General features: G+C 45.4%; 1 protein-coding gene across 2 annotated transcripts in view; it reads right to left on the bottom strand.

The window, feature by feature from the left end:
- The window catches only part of ydjc (YdjC chitooligosaccharide deacetylase homolog), a 100,819-nt gene extending 85,535 nt beyond the window's left edge, over nucleotides 1-15,284 (bottom strand). The window contains exon 1 of one of the 2 annotated variants that reach the window (XM_063074144.1): nucleotides 14,621-15,284. The gene's annotated coding sequence lies outside the window, so the exon portion shown is untranslated. The remainder of the gene's footprint in view (nucleotides 1-14,620) is intronic. The other variant, XM_063074143.1, reaches the window with a different exon arrangement.
- Between the last annotated feature and the right edge of the window lie 2,008 nt (nucleotides 15,285-17,292).

The following is a 17,292-nucleotide window of genomic DNA, read 5'->3' as shown; positions in this document are numbered from 1 at the left end:
AGGGATAGAGTTTAAGGGTCGCGGGGTAATGATGCAGCTCTATAAAACTCTGGTTAGGCCACACTTGGAGTACTGTGTCCAGTTCTGGTCGTCTCATTATACGAAGGATGTGGAAGCATTGGAAAGGGTACAGAGGAGATTTACCAGGATGCTGCCTGGTTTAGAGAGTATGCATTATGATCAGAGATTAAGGGAGCTAGGGCTTTACGCTTTGGAGAGAAGGAGGATGAGAGGAGACATGATAGAGGTGTACAAGATATTAAGAGGAATAGATAGAGTGGATAGCCAGCACCTCTTCCCCAGGGCACCACTGCTCAATACAAGAGGACATGGCTTTAAGGTAAGGGGTGGGAAGTTCAAGGGGGATATTAGAGGAAGTTTTTTTACTCAGAGAGTGGTTGGTGTGTGGAATGCACTGCCTGAGTCAGTGGTGGAGGTAGATACGCTAGTGAAATTTAAGAGACTGCTCGACAGGTATATGGAGGAATTTAAGGTGGGGGTTGTATAGGAGGTAGGGTTTAAGTGTCGGCCAGCATTGTGGGCTGAAGGGCCTGTACTGTGCTGTACTATTTTATGTTCTATGTAAGTTCACAGTAGTGCAGAGATAAGCATAATGCCTTCTTGTGCCAGTGATTGGTGGGGCGGGGGGCTCTGGGGTAGAATATCGGGCTTCAGTGCTCAACACCATCTGTAAGGAGTTTGTACATTCACGTCATGGTCGCGTGGGCTTCCTCTGCATACTCCAATTTCTTCCCACAAATATTAATTTCAACTGTAAACAGTCTTCAGACCTGAATGTGGATGGTAGATTGAGTTTAAAATGCAGCTCAGAACAATGGTCTTCCTGGAGCTGCCGACTGGGGTTGAGTGCAAACCAAGAAACACTCCATTGACCTGAGATGTCTGCATATGCATGAATGCAGCCCAGAGTTAGTCGGGATTAACTGTAGATACATTGTAACGATAGAATTGTCAATGAGATCTCCTCCCTCATTCTTCTAAACTCCAACGAGTAGAGTCCTAGAGCCAGCAAACATTCCTCATATGTTAACCCTTTCATTCCCAGCATCATTCCTGTGAACCTCAGTTCCTACAAAGCTTCATGAACAAATAGCTTCCTGGCTGTTTATCCATGTTGGATCTGGCTGTTTATTTGTCATCTCCTTGACAGTCCAATAATTATCTGTTTGTACTTTAAATAGCCTTTATATGCATAACCATTTAATATGCATCTAGAACAGGGGTTCTCAAACTTCTTTGTTTTTAAATGCCATGAACCCCTATTATTAACTGAGGGATCAATGGTTCCCAGGTTGGGATCCCCTGTTGTAGAGGCATGTCATTAAATAGTAAGACAGATTGGAAGTATAAAGAAGCATACTCCAGTCCCTAGTTCACCTGTTATCTGGTTTACTAGAAGGTATTTTTATTCTCAGACAGGGGTATTGAGGGAATCATTCCAGGAATTTATAGCAAGACTGCATGTGGAGGGCATTTGAACATTGATTCTGTCATGGTTATTATTCCATTATGGATTTATTGAGTTTACCCACAAGACAGTGCATCTCAGGGTTGTACGTGGTGACATGTCTGCACTTTGACAGTAAACTGGCTTTGAACTTTGCCTGTATGTAGACGTGGGTGTGTGAGACTGAGCCCAGACCAGGAGACTGGTTTGCAGAGTTCCAGCACACTATCCACCATGGGCACCGGAGGCTCCAAGTTGCCAGTCATTGTATTTCCCCTCCCTACTCTCACACCCACCCATCTGTCCTCTGCATCCTCCACTGCTAGGATGGGGCCAAATGCAAAGCTCAAAGAACAACACTCCATATTCCCCCGGGTAGTCTTCGACCTGAATGAATGACAAAGAATTCTACAATTTCAGGTAAACAGATCCCCACCCCTGTATCTCTTTCTCCCTCTGACCTACCTAGGTCCTCTCACACCCAATCCCAATCATGACCATAAGGCATTGGAGCAGAATTAGACCATTCGGCCCATTGAGTCTGCTCCATCATTCCATCATGGCTGATCTATTATCCCTCTCAACCCCATTCTCCTGACTTCTCCCCGTAATCTTTGACCTCTGCTTTAGATATACCCAATGGCTTGGCCTGCACAACTGTCCGTGGCAGTGAATTCCATAGATTCACTATCCTCTGGCTAAAGAAATTCCTCCTCATCTGTGTTCTAAATGGATGTCTCTTTATGCTAAGGCTGTGTCCTCTGGTCTGAGACTTCCTGACTATAGAAAACATCCTCTCTAGATAGATAGATAAACAACAGAACACCTGCAGATGCTGGAAACCCTAGCAACAAACAAAATGCTGGAGGAACTCAGCAGGCCAGGCAGCATCTACGGAAAAAATAGATGAGGATTAGATTTAAAAGGTGGAGGAGGGGAGAGAGAAACACGAGGTGATCGGTGGCTAGACAGAGTTTATTGATGCCAAAGTAAATTACAGTGTCACAGTTGTGTTACAATTGCACAGATACAGTATACAAATATTAGAAGAGAAGTAAGAAAGAATTAAAAAAGTTACCTCAAACAATCTAACAGGCGGAGTCATCACTTCCCCAGCTATAGATTGACTCATTTTACAGCCAAATGGCTGAGGGTAAGAACGACCTCATATAGCACTCTTTGGAACAGCGCAGTTGTCTTAGTCCATTACTAAAAGTACTCCTCTGTTCAGCCAAGGTAGCATGCAGAGGATGAGAAACATTGTCCAGAATTACCAGGATTTTCTGTAGGGTCCTTTGTTCTACCACAGCCTCCAGTGTGTCTAGTTTGACTCCAGTGAGTCTGTCTAGGCCTTTCAATATTTGATAGGTTTCAATGAGATCCTGTTTCCCGCCCCCCCACCCCCCGCCACCATTCTTCTAAACTCTGCAAGTACAGGCCCAGCACATCAAATGTGCTCATACATTAACCCTTTCAATCTTGGAATCATTGTCGTGAACGTCCTCTGGATCCTCTCCAATGGCAGCACATCTTTCCTTACATAAGGGGCCCAAAACTGCTCACAATACTCCAAATGTGGTCTAACCAATGCTTTATAAACCTCAGCATCACATCCTTGCTTTTAATTCCAAGCCAGCCCCTCCTGTAAGTAGTCTCCTATCTCTCAGATCCTTTTTCCTCCCCCATCTACTCCATTAGCCCACAATCTCTTCCCATCTGCCCACCATTTCTCCCTCAATTGGTTCTTCTTCATCTTCATCTACAGCTCATTGCTGCCTCCACCTCCCCCATCCCAGTCTCCAATGCCACCTCCACCCTTCCCATGCCCATGTGACCTCATCTGCCAATCAACCTCTCGGATCCACCTCCAACCCCTCAGCTCATTACACTAGCCATTTCCCCTCTACATTTCCTGTGCAGACGAAGGATATCAACTCCAAACATTGACTGTCGCCAAACACGGAGGATGTCAGCTTGACTGGTGATAAAACGTCTGCCAAGCTCAGCAAACACTGCAATATCAAACACCTGAACCCAATGCTAATTCACCACCATTCTAAAGATCGACTGTCTATTTCCTGGCACCATAATTTCCTCCAGCAGTTTGGGTTTTTTGTTTAGAATTTCCCACAATTTGTACCACACCTTCTGCGAAAAATACTTGCTTTATACTCCACCAGAATGTGAGGCTACAGTTACTGGGCGTCACTCCCACAGGTGACAGCTTGCTGTTATTGGAGACACAGAGCACCTACAGCACCGAAACAGGCCCTTTGGATCATCTGCAGTCTAGACTGTGCCAAAATGTTATTCTGCCAAGTTCCAAGGACCTGCACCCGGACCACAGCCCTCCATACCTCTCCTTTCCATGTATTTATCCAAACTTCTCTTAAAATTTGCTCAAACCCTAACCACATTCACTTCCTCACTCCACAGCCACACCCTCTAAGAAGTTCTCCCTTAGGTTCCCCTTAAATATTTCACATTTCATCTTAACCTATGACCTCTTATTCTATTCTCAGCTACCCACAGTGGAAGAAGTCTGCTTGCATTTAACCTATCCATACCGTCTCATAATTTTGCGGGCCTCCATCAAATCTTCCCTCTTTCTCCTAATGCTCCAGGAAATAGAGACAACATTTGATATTTCACCTGTTATTAGGGAATGTGATAGAAGTTTGTGTAGGGAAACACTCTGCATCTAGTGATCATGATGCCATTAGCTTCAAGGCAATTATGAAAATGGATTGGTTTGGTCCTTGGGTTGAGATTTGAAATTGGAGAAAGGCCAATTCTGATGGAATCAGAAATGATTTGGCAGGTTTGGATTGGGACAGACTATCTTCTGGCAAAGGTGGTAACGGGGAGGCCTTCAAAAGCAAAATATTGATAGTACAAAACTTTTACGTGTTTGTCGGAATTAAAGGCAAGGATAACAGGTCGAGGAAACATTCATTTTCAAGAGATGGAGGACCTGGTTAAGAAAACAAAAATGAAGCGCATAGCAGATTAGGCAAGTACGAACAAATGAGGTATTTATGGACAATATGCAAATGAACACTGAAGAAATCAGGAGGGATAAAAGAAGGTATGAGGTTGTCTTAGCAGACAAGGTGAAGGAGAATCCTATGGGCTTCTACAGAGCAAAAGGATGGCAAGGCACAAAACTGGCCCTCTGAAACAAAGTCAGCATGGATTTGTGAAAGGAAAATCATGTCTGACGAATCTCATAGAATTTTTTGAGGATGTAACTAGTAGAGTGGATAGGGGAGAACCAGTGGATGTGGTATATTTGGATTTTCAAAAGGCTTTTGACAAGGTCCCACACAGGAGATTAGGGTGCAAACTTAAAGCACACGGTATTGGGGGTAAAGTATTGATGTGGATAGAGAATTGGTTGGCAGACAGGAAGCAAAGAGTGGGAATAAACGGGACCTTTTCAGAATGGCAGGCAGTGATTAGTGGGGTACCGCAAGGCTCAGTGCTGGGACCCCAGTTGTTTACAATATATATTAATGACTTGGATGAGGGAATTAAATGTAGCATCTCCAAGTTTGCCGATGACACGAAGCTGGGCGGCAGTGTTAGCTGTGAGGAGGATGCTAAGAGGATGCAGGGTGACTTGGATAGGTTAGGTGAGTGGACAAATTCATGGTAGATGCAATTTAATGTGGATAAATGTGAAGTTATCCACTTTGGTGGCAAAAATAGGAAAAGAGATTATTATCTGAATGGTGGCCGATTAGGAAAAGGGGAGGTGCAACGAGACCTGGGTGTCATTATACACCAGTCATTGAAAGTGGGCATGCAGGTACAGCAGTCGGTGAAAAAGGTGAATGGTATGCCTGCATTTATAACAAGAGGATTCGAGTACAGGAGCAGGGAGGTACTACTGCAGTTGTACAAGGCCTTGGTGAGACCACACCTGGAGTACTGGGTGCAGTTTTGGTCCCCTAATCTGAGGAAAGACATCCTTGCCATAGAGGGAGTACAAGGAAGGTTCACCAGATTGATTCCTGGGATGGCAGGACTTTCATATGATGAAAGACTGGATGAACTAGGCTTATACTCGTTGGAATTTAGAAGATTGAGGGGGGATCTGATTGAAACATATAAAATCCTAAAGGGATTGAACAGGCTAGATGCAGGAAGATTGTTCCCGATGTTGGGGAAGTCCAGAACGAGGGGTCACAGTTTGAGGATAAAGGGGAAGCCTTTTAGGACCGAGATTAGGAAAAACTTCTTCACACAGAGAGTGGTGAATCTGTGGAATTCTCTGTCACAGGAAACAGTTGAGGCCAGTTCATTAGCTATATTTAAGAGGGAGTTAGATATGGCCCTTGTGGCTACGGGGAACAGCGGGTATGGAGGGAAGGCTGGTGCAGGGTTCTGAGTTGGATGATCAGCCATGATCATAATAAATGGCGGTGCAGGCTCAAAGGGCCGAATGGCCTACTCCTGCACCTATTTTCTATGTTTCTATGAAAGACCAGAAATGTCAAGAGATGGGGGGAGATCTTAACTGCATTTTTCTTTAAACTCAGGGGTGAAAGAGTCTGCAGAAGTGAGGCAAAACAGCAGTGAGGTCATGCACCCTATACCGATTACAGAGGAGGAGGTGTTCTGACTTGAGGCATATTAGGATGGACAAATCCCAAGGCCCTGATAAGGTTTTCCCTTGGACCCTGAGCGAGGAGAGTGCAGAACTGCAGAGCCCTGGCAGAGATAATTAAATCATCCTCAGCCTCAGGGGATGTCCTGGAGAATTGCAGGATACCTAATGTTGTTCTGCTGTTTAAGAAAGGCTCTAAAAATAAACCAGGTAATTATAGGCCAGTGAGCCTCTCATCAGTAGTGGGAAAGTTATTGGAAGGTATTTGGATAGAGGGGGATTAATTAAGGATAATTAGCATACTATTGTGTAGTAGGTCATGTCTAACCAATCTTAGAGTTCTTCAAGGATGTTACCAGGAAAGTTGAAGACAAGGGAGCGAATGCTGTCGACATGCCCTTCAGCAATCATTTGACAAGGCCCCACGTGACACGTTGGTCGAGAAGGTTCAGTTGCTTGCCACTCGATATGAGGTAGTAAATTGGATTAGACATTGGCTTTGAGGGAGAAGCCAGAGAGTGGTAGTTGAAGGTTACCCCTCTGACTGGAGGCCTGTAACTAGTGGTGTGCCGCAGGGATCTGCGCTGGGTCCAGTGTTGTTTGTCATCTATAACAACGACCTGGATGATAATGTAGTTACCTGGATCAACAAATTTGTGGATGACACCAAGATTAGGGGTGTAGTGGACAGTGAGGAAGATTATCAAAACTTGCAGCAGGATCTGGACTAGCTGGAAAAATGGGCTGAAAAATGGCTGGTGGAATTTAATGCAGACAATTGTGAAGTGTCAGACTTCAGTAGGACCAACCAGGGTAGGTAGGGGACTGAGGAGTGTGGTAGAACAAAGGAATCTGGGAATACAGGTCCATAACTCATTGAATTTGGAGTCACAGCCAAATAGCATCATTAAGAAAGCTTTTGGCACATTGGCCTTCTTAAATCAAAGTACTATGTACAGTAGTTTGGATGTTATGTTGAAGTTGTACGAGATGTTAGTGAGGCCTAATTTGGAGTATTGTGTGCAGTTTTGGTCACCCACCTACAGGAAAGATGTAAACATGATTGAAAGAGTACAGGGAAAATTTAAAAGGATGTTGCTGGGACTGGTTTGGACTTTATTTCCTGGAACGTAGAAGATCGAGGGGAGATTTGATACAGGTGTATAGATAGGGTAAATGCAAGCTGGCTTTTTCCACTGAAGTTGTGTGGGACTACATCTAGAGGTCATGAGTTACGGGTGAAAGGTGAAAAGTTTCAGGGGAACATGAGGAAAAACTTCTTCACTCAGAGGGTGGTGAGAGTGTGGAACAAGCTGTCAGTGCAGGTGGTGGATGCAATTTTGATTTCAAAGTTTAAGAGAAGTTTGGATAGATACGTGGGTGGTAGGAGTATGGAGGACTTTGGGCCTAGTGCAGGTCGATGGGAGTAGGCAGGTTAAGTGGTTTGTCAGGGATTGGATGGGCCAAGGGGCCTGTTTCTGTGATATAGTTTTCTATGACTCAAGACCTGGTAACATCCTTGTAAATTTTCCCTGTCAGCTTTATTATCCCCATCCAAACCATCTCTATGCTTGAATAGAAGCCACACACAACTCATTATTCCTTACACCATTATCTAACAGAGCCACCCCTCCTCCCCTCAGCAAACATTCTGATCTCTTTCAATGTTAGGTACCTTCAACGATCAGGTCCCAAAGCCTCTGAGTGGGCAAACCTCCAGAAAGTAGTAGATTACATAACAGGTAAAGTCCTCCCAACCATTGAGCACATCTACATGAAATGCTGTTGTAGGAAAGCAGCATCCATCATCAGAGATCCCCACCACTCAGGTCATGCTCTCTCCTTGCTACTGCCATCAGGTCGAAGATACAAGAGCCTCAGGACCCACACCACCAGGTTCAAGAACAGTTACTACCCCTCAACCATCAGGCTCTTGAACAAAGGGGATATCTTCACTCAACTTCACTTGCCCCATCATTGAAATATTCCCACCAATAGTCTCGCTTAAAGGGTTCTCTATCTCATGTTCTTGTTATTTATTTATATTTTGTTGTCTTCTGCACTCTGGTTGATCTTTCATTGATCCTGTTATAATTACTATTCTATAGATCTCCTGAGATTGCCCACAGGAAAATGAATCTTAGGGTTGTACATGGTGACATATGTACTTTGATAATAAAATTTACTTTGAATTTTTCATCCTGCAGCCAGATCTCACTAATGGGTATTAGATTATCCTTATATATTTATATTTCGGCTCTCAGATCTCGGTTTTTAATATTGAAAGATTCAAAGGCTCATTCATTATCAATGTATGCAGTATACCTCTCTGAGATTCATTTTCTCCAGATAGCCATGAAACAAAGAAAACCATGAGAAACATCTTGCTCGTGGGAAACACACACTGAAGAGAACAGAGAACATCACAGCCCTTCGGCCCACAATGTTTTGCGTACTTTTAACTACTCTATGGTCAATCTAACCCTTCCCTCCCACATAACCCTCCATTTTTCTATCATCCAAGTGGCTAAGATCTCCTAAATGTCCCTATGTATCCCTCTGTACCACTGCCCCTGGCAGGGCATTCCATACACTTACCACTTTCTATGTGAAAGAACTTATCAAATAACTAGTTTATTGAGATACAGTGCAGAACAGGGCTTTACAGCCTTTCCAGCCGCACTGCCCGGCAATCCCCCAGAATTAACCCTAGCCTAATCATGGGACAATTTAAAACATTCTATTAACCTACCAACCAGTAGGTCTTTGGACTATGGGAGGAAACCGGAGCACCTGGAGGAAACCCAAACAGTCATGGGGAGAAAGTACAAACTCCTTACAGGAGTGTTGGGAGTTGAACCTGTCACTGGTAACATTTTTACTAAGAAAGTTGATGAGGGTAAAGCGGTGGATGTTGTCTATATGGACTTCAGTAAGGCCTTTGACGAGGTTCCACACGGAAGGTTAGTTAGGAAGGTTCAGTTGTCAGGCATTAATATCAAAGTAGTAAAATGGATTCAGCAATGGTTAGATGGGAGATGCCAGAGAGTGGTGGTGGATAACTGTGTGTCAGACTGGAGGACAGTGTGTAGCTGTGTGCTTCAGGGATCTGTACTGGGTCCAATGATGTTTGTCATATATATTAATGATCTGGATGATGGGGTGGTAAATTGGATTAGTAAGTATGCAGATGATACTAAGATAGGTGGCGTTGTGGATAATGAAGTAGGTTTTCAAAGCTTGCAGAGAGATTAAGGCCAGTTAGAAGAGTGGGCTGAAAGATCGCAGATGGAGCTTAATGCTGAAAAATTTTGCTACATTTTGGTAAGACTAATCAAAATAGGACATACATGGTAAATGGTAGGGCATTGAAGAATGTTGTAGAACAGAGGGATCTAGGAATAATGGTGCATAGTTCCCTGAAGGTGGAATCTCATGTGGATAGGGTGGTGAAGAAAGCTTTTGGTATGCTAGCCTTTATTAATCAGAGCATTGCGTATAGGAGTTGGGATGTAATGTTGAGATTGTATAAGGCATTGGTGAGGCCAAATTTGCAGTATTGTGTACAGTTCTGGTCACTGAGTTATAGGAGAGATGTCAATAAAATTGAGACAGTACAGAAGAGGTTTACTAAAATGTTGCCTGGGTTTCATCTCCCAAGTTACAGAGAAAGGTTGAACAAGTTAGGTCTTTATTCTTTGGAGCATAGAATGTTGAGGGGGGACTTGATAGAGGTGTTAAAACTACGAGGGGAATTGATAGAGTTGACGTGGATAGGCTTTTTCCATTGAGAATGGGGGAGATTCAAACAAGAGGACATGAGTTGAGAGTTAAAGGGCAAAAGTTTAGGGGTAACATGAGGGGGAACTTCTTTACTCAGAGAGTGGTAGCTGTGTGGAACGAGCTTCCAGCAGAAGTGGTTGAGGCCGGTTCAATGTTGTTGTTTAAGGTTAAATTGGATAGATATATGGACAGGAAAGGAATGGAGGGTTATGGGCTGAGTGCAGGTCGGTGGGACTAGGTGAGAGTAAGAGTTCGGCACGGACTAGAAGGGCCGAGATGGCCTGTTTCTGTGCTGTAATTGTTATATGGTTATATGGTACTGTAAAGCATTGTGCTAACCACTACACTAGCATGCTGCCCCATCTCTGACATCTCCCATATACCTTCCCCCAATCACCTTAAAACCATGCCCTCTTATATGAGCCATGTCCACCCTGAAAGAAAGTCTCTGGCTCTTGTCTTGTACAGGGCTACAAGACATGCTCTCTAATTCAGGCAGCATCCTGGATCCTGCCTCCTCATCAGCAGTAAAATAATGTCTCTAAAAATATTTTTAAACAACTAGATTTAGACCCCTTATCTTATTTCCACTGGTCCTCCTCCCATCACTCTTGCTATCTGCCCATCCCATTCATTCGTTATGAGCCACGTTGGATGACATGGGTGATCCTGGTCCAGACCCGGAGGAAACACCACGTGGTCATGGGGAGAACATACAATCTCCTTACAGGTAGCATGCAAGTATTGAACTGGATCACTGTGCTGTAAAGCGTTGTGCTAACCACTACACTACCGTGTGATGGGAATTGAACCCGGGTCACTGGTACTGTAAAGTGTTGTGCTAACCACTACACTACCGTGCGATGGGAATTGAACCCGGGTCACTGGTACTGTAAAGTGTTGTGCTAACCACTACACTACCGTGCGATGGGAATTGAACCCGGGTCACTGGTACTGTAAAGTGTTGTGCTGACCACTACACTACCGTGCGATGGGAATTGAACCCGGGTCACTGGTACTGTAAAGTGTTGTGCTAACCATTACACTACCGTGCGATGGGAATTGAACCCGGGTCACTGGTACTGTAAAGTGTTGTGCTAACCATTACACTACCGTGTGATGGGAATTGAACCCGGGTCACTGGTACTGTAAAGCGTTGTGCTGACCACTACACTACCGTGCGATGGGAATTGAACCCGGGTCACCCGTGTAACCCGTGTAAGGCGTTGTACTAACGTATGACGTAGTGTGCATTTAATTCTTGTCCTGTAAAACTATTTAGATACCAGACAGACTGTATTTGTACAGCAGATTTCTATTTGCCCTTGAGATGATGGTAAACCTTTGCAATTAACTCCTGCAAAGGGCTGTGCACACCTAGACACTGATAGATTTCTGCACATCAGAGAAATGAAGGAATACGAGAAATGTGGAATCTCGCTGCATAAGAGAACAGGTTCGAAGGACTGAATGGTTGACATCCTCCTCCAATAATTTCTCCTGCTCTCATCCAAATGAGTGTGTTCTGCTCCAGCACTGGGATCGATGCATGTCAGAATAGTGGCTTGGAAACATACTACTTTCCCATCCAATCTCACATCCCTGGCCATCAAGTTTCTTATATATCCAAACACAAGAGAATCTTTAGACGGCATTTCAGGCCAAGATCCTTCATCAAGAGTGGAAAAAAAAGATGAGGGAGTGAGGATTGTATTGGAGAGAGGAGTTGTAAATCAAGACTGTTGATGTCTCATCAGCAGTTAGCAATAAAAGATCCAGAGCAGGGTGGCCAAGCAGGGGAGGTGGGTTGAAGATGGGAGAAGGGGTTAGCGGTGTGGGATTTGAGTCCTTGCCTAAGTAGCAGCACGGAGACAGAGCAACGGGAGAAGAGCTCAGCATCATGGTGGGCCCGGAACTCACTGAGGCGCGGGTGCAGGGAGAAAAAGGTGAGGCCCTTACTGAGGACAGAATGTTCTACCTCAGAGAAGGGAAGGTCACAGCGAATAGTGAACAACACACCTTTTTTACCCCCGGTCCTGATGGTCTTGGCCCAAAACATCGACTGTTTATTCATTTCCATAGATACTGCCTGACCTGCTGAGTTCCTCCAGGATTCTGTATGTTTTTTGTTATGTATGCCTCAGACTCTCATTCCTAAACACTGCAATCTACTGGCTTGCGACGACATTAAAACCATGCCCCTAGAGGAAAGCTGACATTTAATCCAATGCAAATTGCAAATCTGACTCCCGGTAATCACAATACAGAACAGTGCTGGCTGGAGACCTGCTACACGGATGTATATCTACCCGGAAGCCAGCGATACCCAAAAACAAAAAGGCTCAGCTGGCCAAGTCGTTAACAAACTGGCAGTTTTACAGCTTTCCCCAGTAGTGTGAAACAACTGAACTCAGCAGGTCAGCAACATTTTATTTCAGGGACACAAGAAACTGAAGATGCTGGCATGTGGACAAGCGCTGAGTGGAGGAACTCAGCAGGTTGCGCAGCATCTGTCAGAGTAAACAGACAAGTTACCATTTTTGGTTTGATAATCTTCATCTGACCTGGATCCTGATATAGACCCAGTACCTTGGAGCACAGAACAGAACAGGCCCGTTGGGCAGGCTGTTAATCTAACCCTTCTCTCCCCTTTTTTATTTCATCCATAAGTCTCTTAAACGTCCCTAATTTATCTGCCTTTACCCCAACCCAGTTTTAACACTGGAACAGTGATGGGTCGACACAGCCTGTCTGAGATACCGAATTGTTGGGTTATGGCCTGGAGTTTTTGATGGACTCTCGACCTCTTTCGGGGGTTTTTGCTGTTGTTTGTGTGGTGGGGGCATGAGGGTTAGTGTTTCTGTTGGCACAAGTGGGGGGAGGGGGAGGGTCGATGCTTCTGCTACTTCTTGAGAGTGGGAGGGGTGAGTGGGGGCTTCGGGGTTCTGATGTTTCTATCATTCATTCTGGTTTTTTTTGTTTTGTGGATGTCTGTGAAGAGTAAGAATTTCAGGCTGCATAGTGCACACATTCTTTGATATTAAATTGAACCATCTGAACCCAGGCAGAGTTTTCCATGTACTCACCACTCTCCGTGTAAAAAAAAAGTCCTGCCTTTGACATCCTCCCCCTGACACTTCCCTTAAAATTATGCCCTGTTGTATTAGCTATTTTGGCCCTCTATCAATGCACCTTAGGCTTCTATCAATTCACCTCTCGTCCTCTGTGACTTCAAACAGAAAAGCCCCAGCTGCCGCAACCTGTCCCCCCCGATGAGACATGCTCTCCAATCCAGACAGCATCCTGGTAAATATCCTCCTCAACCTGTCTAAAGGTTCCCCACCTTTCCTATAAAGAAACTGAACACAATACTCCACGTTAGTCTAAAGATTTTCAGATTTGAACATGTTTTAATTACCTCTCCCTTTAATTGGACAGTTTCCCAGAACTGGTGATTGTTTGGAGAACAGGTCTGAAGAAGAGCATGAGGGAACAGAGTGTGGAGTGAGGAGACGTAGTGGGGGAATAGAAGGAGGCAGGACGACAGAGCTGGGCGGCAGGGAAATGGACTGAAGGGACAGAGTGTGGAGTGAGGAGACGTAGTGGGGGAATAGAAGGAGGCAGGGCGACAGAGTTGGGCAGAGGGGAAATGGACTGAAGGGACAGAGTGTGGAGAGGGGAGTGGCAACTTCAAGGGGAGGGGAAGCTTCAAGGGAGCAGAGGCCCGTGAGCGTGAGAGAGCTTGAGAGAGATAGATATGGATGATAAATCAAGGCGACAGAGGCCTGAGGAGGGGAATGGATTGAAGTGACGGGGGTTGAGCAGATTGAGGTGAGATGATGGAGCTGGGAGTGAGGGAATGAATCAAGAGAACAGATCCGGGAGATAAGTGGGGGGGTATGGGTTGAGGGGAAAGGGACATTCAAGATTATTGTCATGTGCACAAATACAGTGAGATGCAACCAAAAAAAAAAGATTTGCAGTAACATCACAGAGGCCTATGGTCGAGGTGTTAGATGGGACTAGACAGACTAATAGTTTGGTACAGGCTAGATGGGCTGAAGGGCTTGTTCCTGTGCTGAAGTATTCTGTGACTCTATCGCAGACAGGTGGATTCAAACAGTTGTAAAATCATATACAGCCAGAAAAAGACTGTAAGCCCACACTTAAACAAACATTTGTTCATTGAGATACAGTGCCAAACAGACCTTTCCAGCAGCAGTGCACAGTAATCCCCAGATTTAACCCTCGCCTAATCACAGGACAGTTTACAATGGTCAATTCACCTACCCACCGACAGGAAACCATGGGAGGAAACCAGAGCCTCGCGAGGAAACCTACACTGTCACAGGGAGACCGTGAAAACTTCTTGCAGCACCAGCAGGAAGTTGAGGGGATGGAATTAATTGTGGTCTTGTTAAATCAGGACTTCACAAAATAAACATACTTTCTTAAATAAAACCAGAAACTGAGATGAAAGGGGAAACCACAAACTTAAGTTTAAAAATTGCCACGTTGTATTCTGTGAATCTCAGTCTGCATAAATCCTAAAGGAAGCCAAACACATAACATTTCAGTATCGACCTGTTTCCAATATTGCTTAATAGAATCAGAGCCCTAGGACGCTGAGAAAGTTATACCCCGGCTCCTGGTGCGGGTCATTTCTCTGTATAACACGCCAGCTCCGGCCACATGAGAGAGCCAGGCAGGGAAAGTTTCCGTTTGACTTTCCGGGGATCATTTTGACGGGAACGTACCTGCTTTGCTTCGGGCTCCCGATTCCTTGATGCTACCGGACTGTGAAACTGTGGAAGTGGCGAGTAGACTTCCAAGTACCAACTGGGGAAAGCTCCTTTACGTACAACCTTGCAGTTAAATGCCCGCCGTTCAGGAGGATGTTACGTCCTTGATCGGCATTTTAAGAAAAGGGAGGGGGCAGTACCGTAACAAAACCCCGTGAGAGATCACGTTTCTGCAAGTCTCTGGTCTCGCCGGTCTATTGGCAGAAGCGCCTCCACAACCTCAGTCGTACTCTACAGAAACCGTGGATGCTTCGGGCTTCCGCACGTCCACCTCAGCAGGGAGGCGAGCCTTCTGTAACGTTTACACATACTCTCTCTTTTCTGTCACCCTTATCCAATCCCGGGACCATCTGATCGCCGGTGAAGGTTCAGTGGGCGTCCCTTTTCCCAAAGAAAGGAGAACGCTGCCGCAAAGTGCCTGCGCCCTCTAAAGAGCAGAAATAAAAGGGGAACGACCGGAACTCGGCGCGTCGCGTAAGGAGGGGGTGGAGGAAAGGAACTGGTGACGTTTCGAGTCGAAATCCTGCATTAGTGCTTCAAATTGGCAATTCCTTTCCTTTCCTTCCACGGACGTTGTTGGAGCCTCCAGCAGATTAGGTGTTGCTCCGGATTCTAGTTTGTGTCTCCTGAATTAAAAAGGTATCGTGTCCGCAGGCGTCGTTCAGAATGCTCCCCCACTTCTTGTTCACCCTTCAACTGAGCGGCTTGCTGGGTCCTCCACGGGGGTTGCTGTTAGGAGACCACAGTCACAACTACATAGGATAGGGTCGGAAAGGAACAATACAACAACCCTTCGTCTGGGCTCTCTAACCTCGTTGATAATCAAGGACCCCCACCAACCCAGTCATTTTTCTCCCCCGTCCCGTGGGCAGAATATGTTTTAAAAAGTTTTAGAAGCATAGAAAACCTACAGCACAATATAGGCCCTTCGGCCCACAAAGTTGTGCCGAACATGCCCCTACCTTAGAAATTACTAGACTTCCCCATAGCCCTCTATTTTTCTAAGTTCCATGTGTGTCTATCCAAAAGTCTCTTAAAAGACCCTATCGTATCTGCCTCCACCACCGTTGCCGGCAGCCCATTCCACGCACTCACCACTCTCTGAGTAAAAAACCTACCCCTGACATCTCCTTTGTACCTACCCCCCAGCACCTTAAACCTGTGCCCTCTTGCGGCAGCCATTTCAGCCCTGGGAAAATCAATGCCTCTCAACATCTTATACCCCTCTATCAGGTCACTTCTCATCCTCCGTCACTCCAAGGAGAAAAGGCTGAGTTCACTCAACCTATTCTCATAAGGCATGCTCCCCAATCCAGGCAACATCCTTGTAAATCTCCTCTACACCCTTTCCACATCCTTCCTGTAGTGAGGCGCCCAGAACTGAGCACAGTACTCCAAGTGGGGTCTGACCAGGGTCCTATATAGCTGCTTCATTACCTCGCGGCTCCTAAATTCAATTCCACGATTGATGAAGGCTAATACTCCGTACGCCTTCTTACCACAGAGTCAACCTGAGCAGCAGCTATGAGTGTCCTATGGACTCGGACCCCAAGATCCCTCTGATCCTCCACACTGCTAAGAGTCTTACCATTAATACTATATTCTGCCATCATATTTGACCTACCAAAATGAACCACCTCACACTTTACTGGGTTGAACTCCATCTGCCACTTCTCAGCCCAGTTTTGTATCCTATCAATCTCTGACAGCCCTCCACGCTATCCACAACACCCCAACCTTTGTGTCATCAGCAACCTTACTAACCCATCCCTCCACTTCCTCATCCAGGTCATTTATAAAAATCACGAAGAGTAAGGGTCCCAGAACTAATCCCTGAGGCACACCACTGGTCACCAACATCCATGCAGAATATGACCTGTCTACCACCACTCTTTGCCTTCTGTGGGCAAGCCAATTCTGGATCCACAAAGCAATGTCCCCTTCGATCCCATGCCTTCTTACTTTCTCAATAAGCCTTGCATGGGGTACCTTATCAGGTGCCTTGCTGAAATCCATATACACTACATCTACTGCTCTTCCTTCATCAATGTGTGTAGTCACATCCTCAAAAAATTTAATCAGGCTCGTAATGCATGACCTGCCCTTGACAAAGCCCTGCTGACTATTCGAGGGTGGTGTCCATCCAGCTTTATCAGACTCTTTAATGAATCTCTTATATACTGAAGAGAAACACTTGATCTCTCAAGCATGCACAAAATGCTGGAGGAACTCGGCAACTAAAAATGAATAAACAGTTGACTTTCCTTCCGAGGCCCTTTTTCAGGTGACTCACCCTTTGCGTCAGAAGGTTACTACAGTATTGTGCAAAAGTCTTAGGTACCCTAGTTATATATATATATACTTCTGTATCTGTGTATATACGTATGTATATATGTGTGTATATATATATATGTATATAGGGATGACATCCGTTAGTCTCGCGAAACCATGGATTTGCGCCTGGGAAGTCTTGCTTCAGTCTTTCTAGGGCGCAGGCCTGGGCAAGGTTGTATGGAAGACCAGCAGTTGCCCATGCGGCAAGTCTCCCCTCTCCACGCCACCGATGTTGTCCAAGGGAAGGGCAAGGGCTGATACAGCTTGGCACCAGTGACGTCGCAGGAGTTGCC

The sequence above is a fragment of the Mobula hypostoma genome, chromosome 21 (assembly GCF_963921235.1).
Source record: "Mobula hypostoma chromosome 21, sMobHyp1.1, whole genome shotgun sequence".
Classification (NCBI taxonomy): domain Eukaryota; kingdom Metazoa; phylum Chordata; class Chondrichthyes; order Myliobatiformes; family Myliobatidae; genus Mobula; species Mobula hypostoma.
Note: the sequence above shows the minus strand (reverse complement) of the source record. Positions and strands in the feature narration are given on the sequence as shown.